Source organism: Panthera pardus, unplaced genomic scaffold (assembly GCF_024362965.1).
Source record: "Panthera pardus isolate Hobbes unplaced genomic scaffold, ASM2436296v1 HiC_scaffold_7, whole genome shotgun sequence".
NCBI lineage: Eukaryota > Metazoa > Chordata > Mammalia > Carnivora > Felidae > Panthera > Panthera pardus.
Window position 1 is genome coordinate 12,090,921 of NW_026527002.1, and position 13,859 is coordinate 12,104,779.

Genomic DNA, 13,859 nt, shown 5'->3' on the forward strand with positions numbered 1-13,859 from the left:
GGCTATGAGTCTGACCCAGTGTTAGGGGCTTTATTCGCCATTTGCAGTTCAGCTTCACAAAACTATTCCAAAGGAGGCATTATTGTCCCCATTTTATGGATAGAATTGCCCTAAGGATCAGGAAGATTGGACAGTTTGCTCAAGGGCACAGAGCTTGTAAACGGAAGAGTTGGGGCATAGAATTTCTTATCTCTGACCCCAAAGCTCAGTTATTGTTCCTCCTTCCTGTTTCTTACAGCTTAATGTGGTCAGTGTTAAATATATATGTACAATACGTAAGATTTTATATCTGGAACCACAGAGGGCAGCGTGCCTAATTCTGTCTTGGAGACACTGGGAGATTTTACTGCCACGATATTTGCACTGACTTTTAAAGGACGAGCAAGAGTTGACCAAGTGGGAATGGAAAATGGATTCGGAATGGCAGGGTGCAAAGGAGAGCTAGGTGTTGGGGAAGCGGAAAGTCTGTCACCTACCTCATTTCTGCCACATTAATGTCTAAACTACTGACAATGTCCGGGTCACATTTCTCCTGTGGACCCACTTATATCTTGGTTGTGTACTTGTAGGAAAGGCAAGATCACCAGTCTCTTCTGCCCTCCAGTCCAGTCTCACCGTTCCCTCTATGGGACTACATCGGACGCCATCTTTGAGAGCAGATGACAACTCCCACTTCGACTTTCCTCAACCTTGACTAACTCTCGGTGGAGGAGGGGCTCCCTAAATTTTCCTCCACCCACATCATCATCAAAGATGTTTTGCTTTTCACTTGCAGTGGAGAAAGCTGAAAGCACAGCTGGTGGCAATTTTGCTTTGAATTCGAAGGTTGCGGAGCAAACGGGAAATTTCATGCTGCAGCCGTGGTGGAGGCCGACCGAGCTTTCATAGCTTACTTGGTGTGTCCACAACCTGCTTCCCGTGAAATTGCCTGTAAGTGTGGACAACCTGGGAAGCCGCAGCTGAAATGCCTGTCTGGAAGGCTCCCTGGATTTCACAACAAGGCTCGGCCCAGCAATGAATAAAACCGCATTCATTCTCCTAGGCCCTCGACTGGTCGAACCTGCCCTGCATCCTATTGCTACAGTCAGATTGCTTTCAAAGGCAGTCTGATGGGCAGTCCACTAAGAGCTGTTGGTCCCATCAGAAGGCTATCAGGAGGTCTCTCGACTCCTGGCCCCGGGGCGTGCCGTGCTCCTGACTGAACGAACTTGCTTGCTTTTGTCTAGATTTAACGTGTGGCTCGAATACCTTTGTTGACGTGTCGGTGCTTTTAATAATGTCTAAATTCATCTTTCGGGTGTTGGTGTCAGTCAGTTGTGAGAATCTAGCACTCTACTTAGATTCAGGGCACTAATCCATTTAGTCCAGAATCTTTTCCTAAAAAATAGGCTGCATCATCTGCTTAGTGAAGAGGTCAGACCACATAATTGCTAAGGGCCTATCTGGCTTTCAAAATGCTCTGATTTCACTTGTTCTAACTGTGTGAGAAGTTGAAGATCACTGTTTGCTCTCATTCAAAGACAGTCTCACTCTCCCATTATCACTCTAAAGACTTTTCTAGGTCCTACATCCCTAGCTGTCTCTTTTTGCTCCCCAGACCAATGCCAATTTATTTGGTCTTTTCTCAGAAGGATGATTTCCCAAACATATCCTCATCCATGTGTACATGAAACTCTTTGGGACTCTCTCCAAGGCCTTTATATCAAACTTCCAAACAGAACATCAATATTGGGGTTGTGTGGCTGGGTATGGAGAGAGTCAGGTTCTGCCTTTCCAGACCTTGCTTCTCTGAGAGCTAAACCATGTCTCGGAGTTGTAGCCGACTATCGTCTCCAGTTGGGGTCTTTTACAGTATAGACAGCATTAAAAGTGTTATAGATATGGTGGCCAACAGTGAACGTCCTGGACCCATTCCCCTCTTGGCTTGCGTGGAGAGAGGGCAGTCAGGTGGCGTGGAGACATTGTTGGCAGGAATCATCGCTCCCTCTATTTGGGAATGGAGGACCATAAATGGTGGCTGCCTTCCAAACTGCCAATAAATAAGTAAATATAGAGTGTTGACATTGGTCTTCCTGCCAAACGCCAGGCTGCTTCTCTCCTCATCTTGGGGGAGACGAAAGAGAGAAGGGCTATTGAATAGGCTGTTGAGAAGTAGCCTCCGTTCTACTTGGAATCTTTCCTCCTTTTGGAAACCTTTCAATCGGTTTTCTGGCCCTTCTTGGGGAGTGAGACAATTCTGTCAAACATGAGATTGTGTTCGCTTCTTCATAATAATTATCAGCCATAGGCTGAAATGGAGCTGTTTCTAAGGACGAACTGTTGTCAACACATACTTGGGCTACAGTAACGGCATAACTACTGAGCCCCTGAGAGAGTCTGTGTTGGCGTGCAGTGATCAGGGGGAGAAGGGAAGACAGTTGAAGGCCCTTCCAGGCACACACCGCCTGAGGGACACTCAGCTCTGGGGCTCAGTTTCCTCTCTATCCACAGACTCACAAGGTTTTCAACGCCTACCTCCTGAGTTAGAGGATTTTGTGTGCTAAGTTAAAAGCCCGACAAAATGGTGGCCGTGCTTCTATGGAAGAAAGGCATCCAGCAGAAATATCTTGTTTGCTTTTGTATACCTATTGCTTAACATGGTGCCTGTCACATCACAGGCACTTAATAAGTATTTGTGGAGTGAATGGATTACTTTGGAGATGCTTTGCTTCCTGTCTGCCGGGATCTCCAATCTCAGACTGTTCCTGTATTTTGAATTACTCCAGAGCTTAAGCTTAAGATTTGTCTCTTTCGACTGCTTCTCTTGCCACCTACTCACGTACAGCTTTTTCTTCCTCGTGACCGTCGCCGGCACTGTGGCAGGGCTCCTCATAAAGGTGGTTCCAGCCACGTTTCACACACCCTTTTCCTGTTCTGAAGCGTGTGCCTACAGATCTTATGCACTTGCTGCCTTTTATTATTATTATTAGTAGTAGTAGTATCAGTTCCCTGCTTTCCTGTTTCTTCTTCCCTTTTCCAGGAAAAAAAAATCAGGATCCTTCAGTACCAAGAATTCACAAAATCTGAGAAACTGAGGACACAGAAGTCAAGGGGCTAAATGGAGGAATGAATAGCACCATAACTTCTCTTTTCTGAAGACCCCAGGGGGGTTTCCCCCTTGGTATCTGGTCTCCCGGCAGAGTCACGAGCCTTAAAGGGCCATGCACACTTAAATTTCCCACTATTGTTTTGACAGCTGAACTGCAAAGGAATGAACTTTTTGAATCAAAGCCTGCTATAGTTTGATTACCGCTTTTCTTTAAAGCGGGATTTATTATCTACCTATGAAGGCATGGTATGAGGGCATATTCTCACATACACACACACATTGGATATCATGGAGGTTTTGACTCCTTTGGAGATTACTGCCTTCCCTACACATTCTCATGGCATCTGAATGACCCAAGAGTTCCTATTAATGATTTCGAGATAAGACTTTCAGGTAATCAGGGAGATTCTGTTTTCTAAGAAAGAAAGGTTCATCTCTTCAGAACTCTGGTTCCAAAGAATTGTGGCTTATTGGTGTGGACGTTTCAGTGGCCAGCCTTCAATCTGGGGGCTGGTATCGTCTCACGGGCAGCTTTTGCTGTCCCATATCAATAAAATTAGCTAAATGTGCCACTTACCTGCTTTTGCATATTTTTAAAACTATAATAAGCATGTTTGTGTCTATAAGGAGACATAAGCCTGCATTACTGTTTTTCTCCCTCCCCCCCCCCCCGCCCAGGGTTCTTAATATACTTTCACTATTTATATTTTTAGTTGCGCGTAAGTACCCGGAGGCTTAGTGGTAGAGGAAGAACGTTGTGAAAATTGAATAAATAAATAAATTAAAATTTAAAAAAATCTGCGTTAGTGATGTCTGACTTCCTCTATTCATGTTATTGCTACTCTTGTTGCTTTTTGCTTTTTGTTTTGCTTCTTGACTGTTGTTGTTTTCCACCAAAGCTGTCATTTATCGTGAGAACAAGAGCAGCCATGTGTTGATTTTTCTGGATTCTTTTTGGATACTATCCCAGTGCTAATGAAGGCCCTTCCAAAGTGCTAAAGAGCGGGTGCCAAAATCAGTTATGTTGAAAACAATAGAGGCGAGTGGTGCACAGACAGCATGTATATACCCATATATGTGCACACACTCACAGATATTTGAATTAATACAGTGTGTGTGCAAGTCCCTACGTTTATGCAGATATAAATACATGCCCATTTTGCAAATATCGAATGCATGCCTTGGAGCTCCGCCGAAGACGATGTAAGGCTGCATTTTGAATAAAGGACTTTTTGTATCTGCTTGCAGAAAATTTTCATGGATCAAAGGATGAACAGAATTCCCAGACTTTGCAGGGTCCTGATTTGTCAGTTTAGAAGCTGTTAGAAGTACACATTCACATTTGGACGTGGACATAACGATTGTTATAGACCTTACTTGTTTGTATTATGAAATGAGGATTTCACTTCAAGAAGCACCTGGGAAATGCTTAGCTTAGGCTTAGCTGCTGTGCTAATATCGATAAAAATTTTAACACTGGTCTTTGAGTACCTTTGAGGTAGTTTATTACCTGAAATGGGGGGACATTGGGGGCTCTCTCTCTACCCTCAATAGATTCTCCTTTCCTTTTTCCCAATGTGTAATTATTCTCCCCTCAATTTGTTTACACAGCTTGGAGATGGGGACACAGTTCTCTGGCGGCCATGCAACTGAGTGCAATCACCCTAAAGAGAAGCATTTAGAAGCTATAAAACCTAAATGCCCTGCCATGCATCATTACATCGCACAGTTATTCAAATTTAGTAAATTAAATTAAATAATCTCAAATAACTTGATTTCGGGGCTTTAAAATTTCATCTCTATGGTGCCCAGTACTCCATTTCCTTTATTATTATTGTTCATCAAGTAGAATTTATGTTTTTTATGAATCAAAATCCTTGCGTGCCTCGCCAGCCAAAGCTGCTCGAGGCTGGCTCGGCGGAGTCGGTAGCTCGGCGCGCCACCTACCGGTTGATTCGGGCACGGCGGCCGGCTCCGGGGTTCGAGAGCGGCGGCCACATCGCACATGTCACGGTGAAAATCAGACAGGACCACGCTCCCGGTTAGTGCGCTAACTGCTCCCGTGGGCTTTGTCATCGTGGGTCGACTTGAAGGCGCGGGGACACCCCAGCGAGATTTGCTGTTGAGGCCGGGGGAGAGTTTTCTGATCCGGCTGCAAAGCCAACACATTGGGTCCGGTGTGTGTGCTGCTCCCGTTCTTCGTTATTAAAGGCCAGATGATCCAATCAAGCTGCTGTTTACCCGACAGATCGGGGAAGCCGTTCGTTCATTACCAAAAGCCATTCTCTGCTCGTGCATGTTACCGTTTGAAGAGGACGCTGATGTTTAGGGACAGTGACGGCTGGTGCCAAAGGCGTCATGTCCCAGATAAAGACCACGCGGAATTTTGCCATGTGTGACGTTTTAAAAAGTACCCTATTTGTAGGAAAATCTTTTCCCCGTAACGCTTCTGCAGCGGAGTTGAATTCTGCCGTGGCAGGGGGAGCTGCAAGCCATACGGTGTTTTAGAGGCTGGTTTAAATGTACTTTCAGTTTAATCGCTTCATAAATAAACAACCGTCAAACGATGAAATCCTTTCAAGGCAGCGTTAAAATATTCCTTATTCCAAACTTCTCTGACACCTTTGTTTAATCTATCTTGCTTCGGTGACGTTGTAGAAGTGTATCACTTACATGCTTTCACACATTTTTAAGATCCAGGCATCCCAACCAAGCATCCAGGAGGTTTCTTTTCTCCTTAGGCTCCCAAACCGAGGACTCAGAGTTGATATTTATGTGCCTGAGAGTGTGCCTTCCAATTTGTCAGCCCGCTCCTCTCCCTCTCCCCCAGTCAAATGGTTCAACATAGCAACAGATGGTGTTTTAGGCTTTTTGCTGAGTTTGGGATGGTCTAGTTTGTGCTTTCTCAGGGAGGTTTTGACAATAAATCCACTCTGGTATTAATAAGTTCAAATGAAACATTAGAACCTTTTTTTTTTTTTTAAAGCTTATTTATTTATTTTGAAAGAGACAGAGAGACGGCACGCAGGGGGAGGGGGCAGAGAGAGGGAGAGTCCCAAGCAGGCTCCCTGTGGTCAGGGCAGAGCTCAACTCGGGTCTCGAACTCATGAAACTGTGAGATCGTGACCTGAGCCGAAATCAAGAGTCGGTCACTTAACTGACTGAGCTACCCAGATGCCCCGATATTAGAGTGTTCTTTTAAAAGTGAAGCTTACTTCACCGAGACCCTTGGTTCATTTAAAAAAAAATTTTTTTTTTAACGTTTATTTATTTTTGAGACAGAGAGAGACAGAGCATGAACAGGGGAGGGGCAGAGACAGAGGGAGACACAGAATCTGAAACAGGCTCCAGGCTCTGAGCTGTCAGCACAGAGCCCGACGCGACGCTCAAACTCACAGACTGTGAGATCATGACCTGAACCGAAGTCGGACACTCAACCGACCAAGCCACCCAGGCACCCCAAGACCCTTGGTTCAAACAGCGTTAATGTGTGTTCCCCATCCTCAAAAGGAATTCTCTCCCCTCTCCTTAACAGGAAATCTCTCCTCCTCCCTTGTAGCATTATTCCCCATCGTTTCTAAGCATTTTTTTCAGATATTGGTACAGAAAAGAAGTGTAAGGAAAAAGTCAGATTGGGAACAAAAGCACACACTTTGTAGTCCTTTTGCACGTGCTAGGTTAGAAATCTATGAAGATTATATGACCATTTTATCTTTGTAAAATTTTTTTTAGTATTTACTTTTTTTTGAGAGAGAGAGAGAGAGGGCAGGGGAGGGGCAGAGAGAGAGGGAGACAAAATCGGAAGCAGGTTCCAGGCTCTGAGCTGTCAGCACAGAGCCCGACGAGGGGCTCGAACCCACGAACCATGAGATCATGACCTGAGCCGAAGTCAGATGCTTCACCAGCTGAGCCACCCAGGCGCCCTGACCATCTTATCTTCTGAACCAGAGTCAAAACTTCATAGAGTCTTCATTTGATTCAAGAAAAGCAGACTGAATGGTGCTAGATGGTCCTGTTACTGAGTCTACAGAGAATCCCATTCTTGAAGGACTAAGAGCCTTCCTCCTTGCCGGTCAGTGGTGTGAGGAAAAACCAAAGACTTTTGCCAGGTTGTTCACTTTCAAGGCGGAACCATCTTTCCTGCATCTGGTAGCTGAAGGCAAACCCTTCTGGATAGGCTGGCCCTGAAGTTCATATCTTGATGGTATCATTATCATTAAGATGGCTCTGATGGATGGGTCGCTGAGGGAGTGGTCCTGTGCTCGTTCCAGGTTCTGCCAGTCTCTACCGAGCCGCCAGCGCGCAAATCCAGGAGCCCTGTCCTGCGGGTACGCACCTGCACCTTGGTCTATCCCTACTTAGTACTGTGGTTTTCTAGCTCTGGTGGGTTTTTGGGGGTTGCTTTGTTTTGTTTTTTAACTCTACTGAGTATAAAGGAGTTGACAAAAAAAAAAAAACAACACAGGGGTGGAGTAGTTCCCCCAAACTCGATCCTTAATTTGTCTTATTCTTTTCTAGAGGACACCAGAAACAAAGTGTCTGCAGGGTTGTGTTACCTGACATCAAAATACCTACAGGAAGGTGTTATGGGCTGACTTATGTCCCAACACCAGAGTTACCTGTTGAAGTCCTAACCCCAGAATGCGGTCTTTACAGAGCTAATTAAGTTAAATGGAGTCATTAGGGTGAACCCTAATCCAACTGAAGTGGCATCCTTATAAGAAGAGGAGGTTATGCACGGACATGTGCAGAAGGGAGACCATGTGAGAGGACAGAGAGAAGATAGCCATTTACACACCACGGGGAGAGAGGCTCTTCCTTCAGAGCCCTCAAAAGGAATCAATTCTACCGACATCTTGATCTTGTACTTTCAGCTGCCAGAACCCTGAGACAATAAATTTCTGTTAATGTTTAAGCCACCCAGTCTGTGATTCTGTGGTTTTTTTTTCACCTTTATTTTTTTTAATGTTTGCTTATTTATTTTTGAGGGGGAGGGGACTGGGGGAGGAGCAGAGAGAGGGAGGGAGGCACAGAATCTGCAACAGGCTCCAGACTCTGAGCTGCCAGCACAGAGCCCGACGCAGTGCTCGAACTCACAGACTGTGAGATCACGATCTGAGCCGAAGTTGGACACTTAACTGGTGGAGCCACCCAGGAACCCCTGTGACCCTTCGTCACAGCAGCTCGTGCAAACTCATACGGAAGGTGAGAACGTTAATTCAGCCATTGGTATATTTTGGTATTCTGGAATGACTTCCATGATTTTGAAGAGCCTGAGTCTGATCTTCCCTGGCAGGAAAATTGGTGCTTGGTGATGGAAGGCCTCTACCATACACTAAACGAGGCCCCCGGGGGTCTCCAGCCTGGTGCCAGCTTAACTGCCGAATCCTGAGTACATCGTAAAGTAGCACTAAAGTCTGCATATCATTATTGCCATGTGCAAGTCCTGGTTAACAATGGATATAACTGTCTTGTAGTTAGCTTCAAAAATCTGGACACAATAAACACTTGCACGCTGAAACTAAAACACTTTAAGAACACTGTCTTTCTGCAGCTTTTGCAGGCCCTCGTGATTTCGAACAGAGTTAAATTTGCAGTGGGCCGGCAAGTTCAATCCCCGAGGACTGATGCACCTATGTCAGCCAGACAGAAGGCTCGGGCGGGAGCTTTCGGTTTGTCCGCTGAAAAGTGAGGCCTTCATCCGTAAATGCTCTTTGAGGACCCATCCGATCCACCTTTTCATCCACACAGTTGGTTTTTTTTTTCCGAGAAGCGTTCGGACAAATGCTTCTTTGCTGGATGCCATGGGCATTGAGTTTATCCCATAAACTCAGGTGTTCGTAATAACGCCTTGCTTGCTATCTGGAAGACTTACAAGTACAGCCACTCTTCTGGGGCACCCGGTGGGTTTGGGTGAGAAAACAGACGTGAGAAAACAGCTACAACTCTCAGCTGAATTTGTGGGGCTTTTTTCCAGTGTTGGTAAATAAACATTTCAGAACCAAGTCAAATCGTGAGAACTCAATCTCACTGAAAAAGAAGGGTGTTTTTATTTTTATTTTCTTCAGTGCACCTCACTATGTAACACTGGCTTACTGAGGTTGTAAAATCTGTGGAAAAGTGGATAAAACTCACAATGAATCTCAGGGCACCTGGGCGGCTCAGTCGGTTAAGCGTCCGACTCTTGATTTTGACTCAGTTCATGGTCTCACGGTTTGTGGGATTGAGCCCTGTGTCAGGCTCTGCACTGACAACTCAGAGCCTGCTTGGAATTCTCTCTTTCCCTCTTTCTGTCCTTCCCCTGCTTGCGCAGGCACTCTTTTTCTCTCTCTCTACATGAATAAATAATCATTAAGAAAGCCCTCCAAATGAGTCTCAAAAAGGATGGAAAGGCAGCAGAGTAGTGGAGCAAAGAAACGCTTTTTGCATGGGCTTTTACTAAAGCTTAGTAGAATTTTTAAAAATCAGGTATTTTTACTAGTGTCACTTTAAGAACCTGCGAGGTTACTAATGGATATAGGTCATGGTGACATCCTTAAATAAACCTCAAGCAATAAACGAATCATGTTGCCTTTTCATCAGATTGCCATCATCTCATGCCTGTTCCAATAGGGCAAAGAACAAATGAAGGAAATGAGCGTGATAGATATATATATCATACTGTCACACCCATGAGTGAGAGTAACAATATCTCAAGGAGACTCACACTGTCTTCCCGATAAAAGCCAACAAGAATGCACATTAATTTGGATCCTCTACTTTACAATAAACTATTCACTACCCTGGGTTAGGTTGTGTTCTACACACATACGTAAACACACACACACACACACACACACACACACACGCACACACTGGAATAAAAAAGAATTCAGTAGATATTAGGCATTTGCTCTTGGGATTTGGGAGTTAAATACAAAGAAGGCTAATCAAATGTCAAAAATTGAAGTGGTATTAATAAAATGAACAGAATGAGTTGTCTAGCTCATAATTATATATGTATGTCACCTTTGCTTCGGGTCTGTATCTCAAGACCCCACATAAATTAAGTTTATAGTTTGACCTGTTTAAAAATAACTCTCTTTTGCTGTTAAGATCTTTTAAGGTCAAGTTCAAGAAGTGTCAACACTCCAGTGATTTACCAGTTTGGGTTTCGTTCCTGAATATCTTTCTTCAGCATTGGTGTGTTTCATCTTTCCCCTTTCCCAATTACACCAGAGAACTGATGGGCTATGTATATTTACAATATCCATTGCCTGGTAAGAATATGACAAATATCCGCATTGTTTTCCATTTTTCACTCGTCATCAAGATATTTGAGGTGATATACTAAATAGGCTCATACAAAGTCCTAGGACTTAAAATATCATTCTCTTCAAAGTAATCTGACTCTAACGTTCGCATTTTAAAATACGATTTTGCTTATGGGTGAATCGACCACTCGGTGATAAGGTGTGTTAAGCAATCAAGAGAGTATTTTCATGGTTTAATAGAAAAGATCCTGATGTCTTTCCTATCTGGACGGTCCTTGAGATGAATGTGGTGTAAATGAATGTTTGATACATTTCACTGCTACAGAAGCAGCTCAGAAATCTTTTCGCGTATCGATGGGCTAACAGCTGCAAACACAAGGTGACATCTTTAAAGATAAGGACACTGAGGTATTGATTAGACAAATCTATTTGGCAAGGCGGCAGTGATGTATAGATAGGGGACAGGGAGAAATCTGTGAATACATGTATGTGAAAATACCTTGCAGGGTTTGTAAATAATCATAATAAAGGCTCTGCCAGTGGCTTAAGGATCTTAAGTGATATGAATTGATTGTTAACATTTCACTTTAAAGATAGATTAATTATACGGGATTAATGAAGATGAGTAATTATGATATATTAATTAATTAATTAGTATGGTAATTCTTATGAAAGTACTGTATATGTGACATACAAATTCATACCGAATGAATTCACTACAAGTGGGCTAATTATAGTGAATACTTGATAAATTGATAACAACAAGACATTTAACATTTCAGGCATTCGGGTAGTGCGGGTAGCAAATCCTTGGTCACTGCTGAGGCTTCAGGTCATGTGAAGCCCAATTCTAGAAGTTCCACAGTCTTTCAGTGTGAGTTTCCCTGATGGCTGGGGTTGAGATTTCTCCACTGGCCATTTTGCCTCTGCTGGGTGGGTCATGTTGAGAGTGGTGTCCGGGTGATTGCTCACTCTTCCTTCCTTCTTTCCTTCCTTCCTTTTTCAACGTTTATTCATTTTTGAGTGACACAGAGAGACAGAGCCTGAATGGGTCAAGGGCAGAGAGAGAGAGAGAGAGAGAGAGAGAGACAAAGAATCTGAAGCAGGCTCCAGGCTCTGAGAGCTTGATGTGGGGCTCGAACCCACGAACTGTGAGATCATGACCCAAGCTGAAGTCAGATGCTTAACTGACTGAGCCACCCAGGTGTCCCCGGGTCATTGTTCTTCTATGGGTGCTGGCTGCTCCGTGAGTCTCCTGAGCAAACTGTTATCAGAGCAATGCTGATGAACTAGAACAAATCACCAGGTGCTGGTTAACAAAGAACTTTAGAAGATCCCCCAAAGGAGGTTCTATTCTTTGGTTAATCTTCCTGATCCTGCTTGTGGTCTAAGTGTATTGCATTCTGGAGCTTGTTCTGGCTTTCAGGGGGATCTAGTAGAATCCCCCCAGTTTTCGTGGGTCTACTCTAAGAGAGAAGGGGAGGAACTTGCCCAACTGGACACACCTGTAAATCCCCAGGCCAGGATTCCTCCTTCCGGCCTCCACCAGGGCAACTTCACCAAGCAGGGAGCTGGGAGGAAAATGCAAGGGTGTTTACCATTCAGTAAGACACTGCATGACTGGAAATACGTCATGGATGGGTTCATTTCCTGCCCTAGGAGAAGGGCTCTTGCACGGAGTTCTGGGCTTTCTAGGCCCTCTTAAATAATTCAGACTCTTTCCCGCTTTGCAAAAAGCGGAGACCTGAGATCTTGGAGCTGGCTGTTTGCTCATGCGTTCGATAATTCACAAATCCATGAGAACAAGAAGAAATGAAGTCGAAATATCAAATAGCTTCTCTCTTCTCCCAGTATCTAAGCAGAACCCTTTTTGAGAAGCCAAGAGAAGTCAAATTTCTTCGCATGACCAAAGACCAGGAGGTGGGGAGAGTGGAAGGAATTTGGAGTTGCTGCTCTGAAGAAGGAAATCCTAAGGAGGACATTGGAAATCTTGCTGTGTGCTTTATGGTGCAAGTCCCCCCCGCCACTCTTCCCACTTCAGGGTTCTTGCCTGAAGCTTCCATCATTTTGTTTAAGGCTTTTGGAGGCGGTGTGGCTTTGAATATGACACTGCAGAGAGATTGAGCTTCATATGGTCTACCTTTAATTAAGTTTTAATATTTCAAGCACTATGCTAGGGTCTAAGGCTAAAAGGTGACTAAGACCCCATTTCTGCCCTCACAATGGAGGCAAAGGGAGAGGAGGCACCTTGGACTTTCATAATGAACTATTTGGTTAATGTCCACTTTCCCTACCAGACTGTAAACTTTATGAGGGCAAGAACTCACATTTTTTCATTTCCTAATACATGAAGGATAATAGATTCTTTTTTTAATTTTTTTATTCTTTGAATGTTTATTTTTGAGAGAGAGAGAGTCCAAAGCAGGCTCCAGGCTCCAAGCTGTCAGCACAGAGCCCGACGCAGGGCTCAAACCCACCAACTCTGAGATCATGATCTGAGCTGAAGTCGGCACCCAACTGACTGAGCCACCCAAGCGCCCCCGGAAGGATAATAGATTCTTAACAGTAGTTGTTAAATGTGTGACTGTTGTATCAGATTTTTAGGGCTGCTGTAACAAAATACCACAAACTGGGTGGTTCACAACAATAGAAATGCATTCTTTCACAATTCGGGAGGCTAGAAGTCCAAAGTCAAGTCGTCAGTAGGGTTGGTTCCTTCTTGGGGACTCAGAGAAAGATTCTGCTCATGTCTCTACTCCTGGCTGACTTTATCTTAACCTATGTCTGCAAAGACCCTATTTTTTTGTTTGTTTGTTTAAATTAGAGCAAGAATTACTAACACACTCCACTCATTGGGCCAGAGACCCTTATGGTATTAACAAAAGACTTGCCCACCACCTACACTTCTGTGGAAAGACCTTATTTTTAAATAAGATCACTTTCATGGGCACCAGGGGTTAGGACATTAACATTTTTTTTTTTTTTTGGTGGGGGTGGGGAGGGGGACAGAGTTCAACTTCCAACAACAAGTGGTGAATAACATGAGTGCGTTTTTGAGATAAATACTTTGGTGAACCATATCCCAACCCAGTTTGGACAGGATGATCTCCAGCACGCATATGTATATCCGTTGAGAAGTGGACAGGTTCTGGACCGGGAGAGGCCTAGGGTGTGCCCCACATGGCTCTTGTGTCTTCTCTTTTGATCCTGCTTCTCACTCAGACTCCTGGCCAGCCCCCACCCACTCTCTCTCTTTGCCCATCTTCTGTCTGCTTGCCTCCCCCCTCTGTTATCCCTAGATGCTCCCCCGCCATGGCCTTTCTTGTATCTGTTTCTACTTCAACTCCTCCTTTGGTAACGTCACCTCAGAGGAGGGTAAAGAGGGCAAGGAGATTCACTCTCCTCCCCCAACTAATGGGTTCCGTACACATGGTTCCAGTGGCCAGAAGCAAATGCCGCAGGGTCTGGGGACCTTGCTGTGGCCCATGCAGTCTGACTAGGAGACTACACTGAACATA